Here is a 12,261-nt window from a genome sequence, read left to right on the forward strand (position 1 = left end):
AATAAATTACATAGAAGAAAACATAGGTATTAAACTTATGGACCTTGATCTTAGATATTTTATGAATTAGAACACGAAGGCAAAGGAAGTAACAGCAAAAGTAAATGAATGGGTCTATAACAAACTAAAGCTTTTGCATAGCAAAAGAAACTGCCAATAAAACAAAAAGTCAAGCAAGCAAATGGGGGAAGATATTTGCAAACAACACCTTTGACACATATAAAACATATATATAACAAATTCATAAACTCAACACCAAACAACCCAATTAAAAATTGGGCAGAGAACCTGAACACACACTTATCCCAAGAAGACATGCAAATGGCCAACAGATATATGAAAATTTGCTCAACTTCACTAGCTATTAAGGAAATTCAAATCAAAACTACAATGAGATACTACCTCACACCTGTAAGAATAGCTATTATCAATAAGACAAGTAATAACAAGTATTGGAAAGATTGTGGATTAAAAGGTACCCTCATTCATTGTTGGTGGGAATGTAAACTGGTAAAACCACCATGGAAAATAGTATGAAGGTTCCTCAAAAAATTAAGAATAGAGTTACCATATGACTCAGGAACCCATCTTCTGGGTATCTACTCAGAATATTTGAAAATGTTTATTCACAAAGATATATGCAGCCCTATGTCCATTGCAGCATTATTCACAGTGGTAAAGACATGGAAAAACTGAAATGTCCTTCAACAGATGATTGAATAGAGAAGATGTGGTACATATATACTAGTACAGTAGAAACCTACTCACCCATTAGCAAAAATGAAATACTGCCATTTGCAACAGTGTGGATGGACCTTGAGAATATCATGCTAAGCAAAAGAAGTAAGACAGAAAAAGTTAAGAACCATATGGTTTCACTTATTTAGGATATAAAACTGAACGTAACAAATGAACAAACAAGAAAAACAAAACTCATAGGTATAGAAAACAGTATGGTGGTTAGCATAGAGAATGGGCAGGTAGTACAAGGTAGTACACGTCAAATACATGGTGATGGAAGATGATTTGACTTTGAGTGGTGGGCACACAGTGCAATGTAAAGATCATGTATCATATGAATGTGTACTTGAAACCTATGTAATCTTATTAACCAATATCACCCCAATAAATTCAATAAAAAGAAAAAAATGGGAAAAAACAATAAAATGCCAGAGAGAAAAAATATGGTCAGGTAATTGGAGAACCTTAACTACTAAGCAGAGGTAAATTAATTTTATAGATTCAGCAATATATGCCCACTGTCACATAGAGTTCTAGAATGATAGCACTCTAAAATGCACATAGAGTGATTACTAAGTTAATGCATTTCAGTCACATCTTTTTTAGAATATGTAGACATCTATTAAAATGTTTCAAAATTTTCCTGTTGCCTTAATGTCAAGGTATGAAGATTCTTACATAAAACAATTATAGTAATAATTTTAATAATAATAATTACTTATTGAGTGCTTATAGAATTTACACTTTTCTAAAAGCTATTAATGTATTATATTGTTTATTTATTAAAAATAATTTTTACAAGTGAGAAAATGGCTCTGTATCTCTCATTTTTTCTATCTATACTCAGTGCAGATATAAGAGATTTATAAGTAATTTATACTTTCTGAAATACAAAAATATTAAATATTCTATTATAATTTTTCTTTCCATTGGATTATATGAAAACAATTATTTTATTACTCATTGTTAAAAGGTCATCTTTACAGTAAAGATAACTTTAATTGTGTTTTTATCCTCAAAATATTGGGTACGACTGAGAACAAATTACCAATTATCAATAATTTTGAATAATTGCCTGCTCTCTTCTTTCTTCCCTTTGTTAAAATAAAAATATATTATTCTTCTTAAGGTTGAATGAAGCCTTTACATTTTTTAACATAAGATAACAAGAAATTCTGTTAGGGGAAAAAGATGTCACTCACTGTCTCATTGCAACATATTTTAAGATTCTAATATATTCCAAGGTCTTCTTTATGTAAGTTTAGGTACATCAAAAATAACCTGTAACATCATCTGATTCAATTGCCTTCATTGTCTTTGCTACAATAAATGTCTATGAATGATGTGTTAAGTGAATATGAGTATCTGTGACATCATACCCCTGAATCTTTAAAAACATTCTAGTCAAAGCAACAACTATAGCAGTGGTTAATCTTAGATGGTCACTTGAGAAAATATATTCTACTGTACAAAGCCCCTTCAGTAATTCATGCAAAAATGTATTGCTTTTGTATTTCATTATTGAAGTACAAATATTTGCACTTTTTCAACTGTGTGTTTTGATTGTATAAATATTTCTTTAAATATTCAGCATTTCATTTTGTTTTTTAGAAATATACTCCTATATTGAGCAATGCCTGTGGTTCAATGGTAGCCACATTTTTCTCCAAGTAAATTTCAAATTTTTTTAACCACTAAAGGAGAAATGGTATTTATTCAATAATATGTAGCTTTTTGGCTTTTGTTTTCTATTAAGAAAACTTAAAAGATGTTTCTAAATATTTACTATTAGACATACTGAAATTTATTGAAATTTTATTAAAATTATTGTATGATTCAGTATTGTTGGAAAACATTTATGAATATCCTCAAATTTTGGATATTTACTGTTTGAATGGTTAGAGCATAATGTTTTTATTATATAGTATATTTTATTTTAGAATATCTCAGCATATTCTATATATTACAACAAAGCTCATAAGTTCATATTTAATAGAGACTTCTTAAAATTTTTGAATTATAGTAACTGGGTTGTCATCACTGATTAGGTCATCTTTTTATCTCATAATCTGGCTGAAGAAGAACATGCATTAAGAATGGGAAATGCACATCATTTAGTTATTGTTCAGTTGTTCTTTCATAGGAAGTATTATTTTCATCTTGGAGTTACTTTGTAGAAATTTTTAAAGCTATTGGTCCATTTGTTGAGAATATTTAGTTCAAAATATATTGTATAATCCATTACCTCATTAACCAGGTACATGTGAACCAGGTACATTAGTACTAGGCATAGGTATTAATGAGAAAATAATGCTGCCATATAGAATTTTCATGCTACCTAAACATCTGTCATGTCTGCAGTAGAACTTTAATACATTTATCCTTTAATACAGGTGAGCATTGAGTGTCAATTTATACTAAAAAATAGTAAAGCCTAATATCACCATTATTTTTTAAATAAAAGACAACAAAAATTGAAATGTCGATGCAACATACTCTCCCTTTATAACAATGATTTTTTTTGTCTCTTGGATATTATAGTCTATTTGAAGTGTCAGATTTGCTTATTGAGAAAAGTGAATTGAGGTTGAAAGAGATTATCAGTGTGGGGAAATAGAAATGGAAGAGTCTCAATGAGATACGAAGAGGACATGGAGGCCATGATGATAGGTTACATGATCAATGCTGATCCCTGAAATCCGTTTCCTTAGTTCAATTTTATAACTCATCTATAACATACCTCACGGGTATAGTCTATGCTTTTGTCATTTTAGTTTAATTTACCTCATTTTTTTAGTTTTTAACTACTAGGTCACTTGTCCTTTATTTAATTTGAAGCACTTATTTATTCATCCTTCCAACAAATATTTATTTAGCACAATATATGCAGCAGGTACTCTTTTCTTCTACACACTAGAAATTCATACAACATCAAGCAATTTAGACAAAAACCTCTCTATCTTGTTAAGTTTATGTTTATCAGCTACCAACAGTCTTCCCATCTACCAGACAGTGCTCATTTCTAGGAATAAAACAAATAATAGTTAAGGTCCTCAGAGCCTCACATTTTAGTTGGGAACTGAAAAATAAACATAGTTTAGTGACAGAGTAAGAAATCAATAGAGTAAGTCAAATTTTCATAGTGTTTATTATGTGATGAAAAAGAACTATATATCTCTTATTGATTGTAATGAAAAAGACATACAGGAGAAAATTAAGTGCCTGGTACTCTACAAGAGGGGTGAATACTTGCACAAGAAATTCAGATACCTTGTTAACTAAAGTAGTTAACAAGTTCATGACAAGCAAATTAAATAAGCTTTCTTATATACATAATATTTATCTAAATTTTCAAATTATTGGCATTGACATCTTGACAATTTTCTTAATGCCAAGTTACACACATTTTCACATCATTGTTAAAATAATTTTCCAAAATTTCTCAGAGTAGACTAAAAAGTTACAAAGGATAAAGGATGTGGTATGATTGATACATATATATTTAAAAAGTATTGATTAGGCCTTAATGCAATTAATAAAAGTACCTTAAAAGCTATTTAAACTCCAGCAAAATACTTCATTTAAAAAGGCATAAGAAAAATGAAACTATGAGCTTAAGCAAGGAGATTATTATGAAAATTCACTCTTCAAAATTCCTCAAAACAATATTATTAGTTCTAAAATTGGTAAAGAAGTTGAAATAACTAACAAGTGGCATGAATAACTGTGCATCCTTCAGTGATGTAGTTTATTTCTAATGGCCAAACTGTTCAGGAGAATAGATTATGGATGTGAAGAAGTTTTGACTCAGACCTGAATACTGAGAGTAAAAACAAAAGTGATGCCTTTTATTTCTTTTTCTTGTCTAATCATTGTGGTTAGACCTTCCAATACTATGATGGATAGAAGTAGTAAAAGAGGACAGCCTTGTCTTGTTCCTGATCTTAAGGGGAAAGCTTTTAGTTTTTGCTCATTGAATATGATGTTGGCTGTAGGTTCTCATATATGGCATTTATTACATTGAGGTATGCTCTCTCTATTCCTACTTTGCTGAGTGTTTTTATCATAAATGTGTCCTATACTTTATCATATGCTTTTTTCTTATCCATTGATACAATCATGTGATTTTTGTCTTTCACTTGTTTATACGAAGTATTACGTTCATTGATTTGTGAATATTGATTGTACCATCTTTGCATGCCTGGAATGATTCCCTCTTGATCATTGTGTGTGATCTTTTTAATGTATTGCTGGATCTGGATTGCTAATATTTTGTTGAGGATTTTAGCATCTATGTTCATCAATAATATTGGCCTGTAGTTTTCTTTCTTTGTTGTATCTTTACCTGGTTTTGGAATTATGATAGTACTGGCCTCATTAAAAGAGTTTGGGAGTCTTCTCTCTTCTTGAATTTTTTGGAATAGTTTTAGAAGGACAGGGGTTAGCTCTTCCCTAAATGTTTGACAAAATTGCCTGTGAAGCCATCCAGTCCATGGCTTTTGTATGCTGGGAGTTCTTTGATTACTGCTTCAATTTCACTAGCTGTTATTAGTCTATTCATGATTAGGCAAGAAAAAAAGAAATAAAAGGCATCCAAACTGGAAAGGAGGCAGTAAAACTGTCATTGTTTGCAGATGACATGATAGTGCACATAGAAAGTCCTATAGGTTCCACCAAATAACTTCTTAACCTAATAAGTGAATTTGGCAAAAAAAAAAGGGATACAAAGTCAATATTCAGAAAGCGAAAGCATTTTTGTGCACCAACAATGAAATATCAGAAGCATAAACTAGGAAAAAATACCATTTACTATAGCAAAAAGAAAAATAAAGTACTTAGGAATAAACTTAACCTAGGAGGTAAAAGACCTATGCTCAGAAAACTACACAACACCGAAGAAATTAAGGAAGACACAAATAAATGGTAGCATATACCATGTTCATGGATTGGAAGAATTAACATCATTAAAATGTCCATACTACCCAATAATCTATAGATTCAATGCAATTCCTGTTAAAATATCAATGATATATTTCACAGACATGGAACAAATATTTCAAAAATTTATATGGAATCATACATGACCCTGAATACCCTCAGAAATTTTAAAAAAGAAGAAAAAGTGAGAAGGATCACAATACCTGATATCAAACCATATTGTAAGACCACTGTAATCAAAGCAGTCTTGTACTGACATAAAAACAGACACATAGACCAATGGAACAGAACAGAGAGCCCAGAAATAAACCCATGTCTCTATGGTCAGTTAATATTTGACAAAGAGGGCAGGAGCATAAAATGGAGTAAAAAATAACCTCTTCAATAAATGGTGTTGGGAGATCTGGACAGGTACATGCAAAAAAAAAAAATGAAACTCAACCACCAACTTACACTTTCCACAAAAATAAACTCAAGATGGGTAAAAGACTTAACTATAAATTATGACACCATAAAAGTTCTAGAAGAAAATACAGGCAGAAAAGTTTCTCATATCTCATGCAGCAATATTCTCACCAATATGTTTCCAACAGCAAGGCATATAAAGCAAAGGATAAACAAATGGGACTATATCAAACTAAAAAGCTTCTGCATGGCTAAAGAAAACATCAGCAAAATGAAAAAGGAACCAATATTCCCTTTCCTTTCCATATGGTACAGATAAGCCTATTCACCAATGATATCTCAGATAAAGGTTTGATCTCCCCAATATATAAAGAACCTACATGACTCCACACTAGGAATACAAACAATCAGATTTAAAAATGGGCAAAGGACTAAACAGACGCTTCTCCAAGGAGGGCATACAGAGGGCACATAGACATATGAAAGAATGCTCAATATCACTAGCCATCAGAGAGATGCAAATTAAAACCACAGTGAGATACCACTTCACACCTGTCAGAATGGCTATCATACAAATCAACAAGATCAAGTGCTAATGAGGATGTGAAGAAAAAGGAACCCCAGTGCATTGTTGGTGGGAATGAAGACTGGTGCAGCCACTGTGCAAAACAGTATGGAATTTCCTCAGAAAACTAAAAATGGAAGTGCCTTTTTATCCAGTGATCTGACTGCTGGGAGTATACCCTAAGAATCCCGAAACACCAGTTCAAAAGAACCTATGCACCCCCATGTTCATAGCAGCATTGCTTACAATAGCCAAGTGCTGGAGACAGCCTAAGTGCCCATTGGTTCATGAATAGATCAAAAAGTTATGGTCCATTTACACAGTGGCATACTGTGCAGGAGAAAAAAAGAAGTCCTACCCTTTGCAACAGCATGGATGGAACTGGAGAGCATTATGCTAAGTGAAATAAGCCAGGTGGTGAAAGACAAACATCATATGATCTCACCTATAAATGGAACTTAATGAATGAAACAAACAATCAAAATAGAACCAGAGATGGAAATAAGGAACAAATTGATAATGACCAGAGGGAAAGGACAGGGGATAAAAAATTGGAAGAGTCTAATCAAGGAACATGTATAAATGACTCATGGACATGGGCAACAGGGTAGGGAATGACTGTAGGAGTGGGAGTTGGGGAGGCAGAGAAGAGCAATGGGGAAAAAAACTGGGAAAACTGTAACTGAAAGCAATTGAAAAAATGAAAGTGATATATAATTTTGCTTATAAAGGTGTGCTATTGAAATGGTAAAGAACATTTTTGTATATGTATACATATGCAGGTTTGAAAGCTGTTATTTCTGAGGACCTGTCATACCTTCAGTGGATCATAGAATTAAGTAAATACAGTATTTATGTACAATTGTTACTTTACTTCCCCTCTATTCAAAATGTAAAACAGAAAACAACACACTAAAGTAGATTATTTTTGCTGAATTTTATATTCCTATAAGTTCAGATTGTTAATATAAATGAGTAGTCAAGTGTTTTTCAAGTGCCACTCATTCCTTAGGAGCTATTCAAAATCCTGGCTGTATCCATTTTGTGTTTTGTGAGCTTTGTATACAATGAATGTAATCTGTGAATAATTAATGACAAATAATTACAGTATCATAAATTCATCAGTGAGTGACTGAGTCTGAATCATTCTGAAATAGAGTTTTCACATAAAAAAAAGACAAGAGACCTGGCTGGTGTGGCTTTAGTGAACTGAGTGCTGACCTGTGAACCAAAGTGTTACTGGTTCAATTCCCAGTCAGGGCACATGCCTGGGTTGCTGGCCAGGGCTCCACTAAGGGGCATGAGAAAGACAATCACACTTTGGTGTTTCTCTTCCTCTCCTTCTCCCTCCCTTCCCCTCTTTCTAAAAGTAAATAAATAAAATCTTTTAAAAAAAGGAAAGAAAATTCTGAAAAATCATTAGAAGAAAAATCTTTTCTTGTTTTAGTTCTTTTTTAAAGAAAAATCATTTTAATATATTTTAAAGCCTGTATAACTTTTACATAAATGATATGTCAATATTGTTGAGTGAACATAGCATTTGCTATGCACTAAGTGAACTTAGTGTACCCTGGCCAGGTGGCTCAGTTGGTTAGAGCATTGATCCAATATGCCAAGGTTGTGGGATTGACCTCTGGTGAGGGCATATATAAGATCAACGAGTGAATGCATCAATAAGTGGAAGAACAACTTGGTATTTCTCTCTCATGTGCTCTCTCAAAGCAATAAATGAAAATTTTTAAAAAGTGATACTTAGTATATAAAGTGGGAGAGAAAAACTACTAGATGAGAACTTGGGTCAGAACTGATACTTACAGATTTTATCAATTCCTTTTATATTTTTGTAAAAATAGTTTACTAGCATAAAATGGGGGAATACTTTTTCACATGTTTTTCTTATGTTTTAATAGTATGAATTGAGATTTTGGAGCCCATAAAGAGAACCACCATGTGAAAACACAATCCATATTATTTGTACCTATTTTTTTACAGAGCATCAAGCTTACCTCAGGAAAGGAGTCAGAACTTACATTATATATATGATCATAATATATTGTATGTCTTTTATAACACATCATATTTTGTCTTTAATGGTACTGAGGTTACCATAACTCTCAGAGTAATAGCCAACGTCCTTGCCAAGGCCTACAATTGAAGTCTCCAGAATGGGGCATGTGAAACAGGAGGTGAAAGAGTTGTATAATGAAAACTACAAAGCATTGCTGACAGAAATTAAAGAAGACACAAATAAGCCCTGGCTGGCGTAGCTCAGTGGATTGAGCTTGGGCTGCGAACCAAAGTGTCGCAGGTTCAATTCCCAGTCAGGCCACATACCTGGGTTGCAGGCCATGACCCCCAGCAACTGCACATTGATGTTCCTCTCTCTTTCTCTTTCTCCCTCCCTTCTCTCTCTAAAAATAAATAAATAAAATCTAAAAAAAAAGAAGACACAAATAAATGGAAATATATCCCACATTCATGGATTGGAAAACCTAATATTGTTAGATATTAACACTACCCAAAGTGATCTACAGATTCAATGCAATGGATAGATGAATATCTCCAACAGAATATTACTCAGTCCCAGAAAGAAAGCAAATTCTGACACAAGCTATGACATGGATGAATTTTGAAGACTTTGTGCTAAATGAAACAAGCCAGTCACAAAAAGACAAATATATTAATCCACTTATAGAAAGTACTTAAAGTAGTCAGATTCACAGAGGCAGAAAGTAGAATGACAGTTACCAGATTCTGGGGACAGAGGGAAAGGAGAGTTATTGTTGAATGAAGTTTCAGTTTGGAAAGATGAAAAAAAGTTCTGGAGATAAATGATGGTGATGGTTATACACAATGCAAATGTACTTAAGGCCACAGAACTGTATAATTACACATGGTTAAAATGGTAACTCTTTTAATGTATACTTTACCACAATAAAAAATCTTTTAAGATGGGATGTGTGTGCTGCTGGGACACACATAATATTTCTAATGGGTACATTGTACAGATATATTTAAAGGAATATAATTTTAAGTCTTCCACTTCTATGTTTTTTTTTCTAGAATTGATCTGCCTTGGAGCATCCCCACAAATAGACTAGTCTATCTTCCTTCCCCCTTTTATCATCACAGTCAATCCGTTTTCATATTAGAGAGAAGACATCTTTCACTCACCCTAAGTATTGTTATGGTGAAATGCCTCAAGCTCTAAAAATTCCAAGGGCACCAATTCAGAGTAAAATTCAAAATATTGTGTTAATCTAATCTCCCTTAATTAAGGTTCTATAAGCCCTCTGTAGGGATTATTGTTTTTCCTTTAATAAGATGTTATTGAAAGGTATACAAAATTTGAGTTTTATAACATGAAATATAACTGGAGATGTTCCTAGAGATGTATTGTACAATGTAGTTCCCATAGTTAAAATACTGTATGGAGCCCTGGCTGGCGTAGCTCAGTGGATTGAGCTCGGGCTGCAAACCAAAGCATCACAGGTTCGATTCCCAGTCAGGGCACATGCCTGGGTTGCAGGCCATAGCCCCCAGCAACTGCACACTGATGTTTCTCTCTCTCTCTTTCTCCCTCCCTTCCCTCTCTAAAAATAAATAAATAAAATCTTAAAAAATCTACTTAAAAAATATTGTATGGATATTTAAACATCTGCTAAGGTCTCTACCTTTTATAATTTTGTTTCTTATATTGCTTTATATTTCTTTATATCAATTATCACTGACCAAAGTAATTTTAAACATGTACACACATACAGACACACAATCTGTCTCCTTCTGGTAGAATATAAGTTGTATGCTTATCGTTTATCTCTGGCACCTGTTGTGTATTAGCTGCACAGAACGTATGTGTTTAATGCATGGATAAGGGAACGGAAGGAAGAAGAGAGAGGGAGGGAGGAAGGGAATGAAGTCAACAGTTCAACAAAAGAAGGGAGGAAGGAAGAAAAAATTTAAAAAGAGAAAGTTTAAAAAAGGAGAAAAAATAAATTACTTTTTCTTTAAATACAAGCAATGAAAGGCATGAAAACATGTTTTATATCTTCAATTGAATGTACCATCCTTCTAGAAGTTCTGAGGTTCACTTTTATTTTCATTTGGTTATACAAGTGCATATGGTCCTTTTGCAGAATTCATAGTCACACAGCACTATTCTACATCTGAAGTCTCCAACTTGCATTTTTCTATCTCTTCCTTTTTATTGCTTCAGTAGAATGTCTGCTCTCTGTCCCCACTGAAACCTTAAATCATGAGGGCCTGTGTGCATCATTCTTCCTGGAACTACTCAAAACCTCCAAGACTCCTACTGATTACTCTCCACTTCTCAGTGATTACTCACTCTGCTCTCTCCCCCTTGCAGCACATATAGTCTATATATTTTTTATGATTACTGCATTGTATACAGCTCCTAAAGGTTTGTTTGCTGTTTCATTTATGTTGTTCTTAATTCCCTAAATATTTTGAAAGTTAGAGGTGGGCAAAGACCTAGCCTTCCATTCCTCACATGAGACGCACATAAGAAAATAAAATAAAGATACCACATGTTTTATTCCTGCATTCAAAGGGAAATTAGTCCAACACTTCTCACCCCAATTGCCAACATTTTCAGTTTCACCCTCTATCTTTTGTCCTCAATCTTGGTATTACCCAACATAGTTCATCAATCTCTCTATTTCTCTCACTTTGTTTTCTATGGTTGCTTTGGTGTGATTTTTATTTGATTTATCCAGGTGCACTATCCAGTGTCTACACTGTTTCTTCTTTTTTCTGCTTACCAACATACCTTGTGATTGTGGTAGAACAGTGACTCCCTCAGTTCAACAACAGTTCAACAATCATTTCATGATTACTATATTTATGTCTCTTACTCAGCTTTATTCATCAGTACATATTTATGAATCACTCACTATGTGCAAGACTCCATCCTCAGTGTTGAATTCACTGGTACACCCTCAGTTTGTGGGTAATGAGATTATGTTATATTGAAGAGTAGTCCCTCAATAAGCATCACTGCAGAGAGATTTTGAGGCCTCATAAGTGACTACTAAAATGCAAGAGGCTGATAACTGAAAATAATTCTGGTATTGAGAAGCACCTTTTTTGAGCCTCTGAATGAGGTGGCCAAAATAGAACTGCTACATCCTAACCTGACCTTCTTGTCCCCAATCCATATAACCAGAGTTCTATAAAACCAAAGGAATATCTGAAGGAAACAATAAAAGAAAGTACAAAGTTTATGGTAATAGGTTAGTCCCTCACAACCCATTTTTTAGGTATATTGACTAGTATATTGCCTGGGTACAGACAAGAAGAGGAAACTGTCATGCCATTCCTCATTTGGACCCCTCTGCCCTTTTATGCAGTAGGTTAGCTCTTGTTAATGGATTGTCTTCTTGAGTAGATGGAAAAGTAAAGGGAAAGGGTCAGAAACTGTGTGTAATTGAAGTTTTTAGTTGGACTAGATTGGCTTGGTGAAATTAAGTACCTGAAAGTGACCTGAACTCAGTGAGATTTTCTTATGATAGTATTACAAAACAAAAAAAAGATTAGCCACAACAGTGATTGGGAAAAATTTTTGTAATGTTTATTTTTTATATATTAATATT

This window comes from Phyllostomus hastatus, unplaced genomic scaffold (assembly GCF_019186645.2).
Source record: "Phyllostomus hastatus isolate PE091 unplaced genomic scaffold, TTU_PhHast_1.1 phas_contig_29, whole genome shotgun sequence".
Classification (NCBI taxonomy): Eukaryota; Metazoa; Chordata; class Mammalia; order Chiroptera; family Phyllostomidae; genus Phyllostomus; species Phyllostomus hastatus.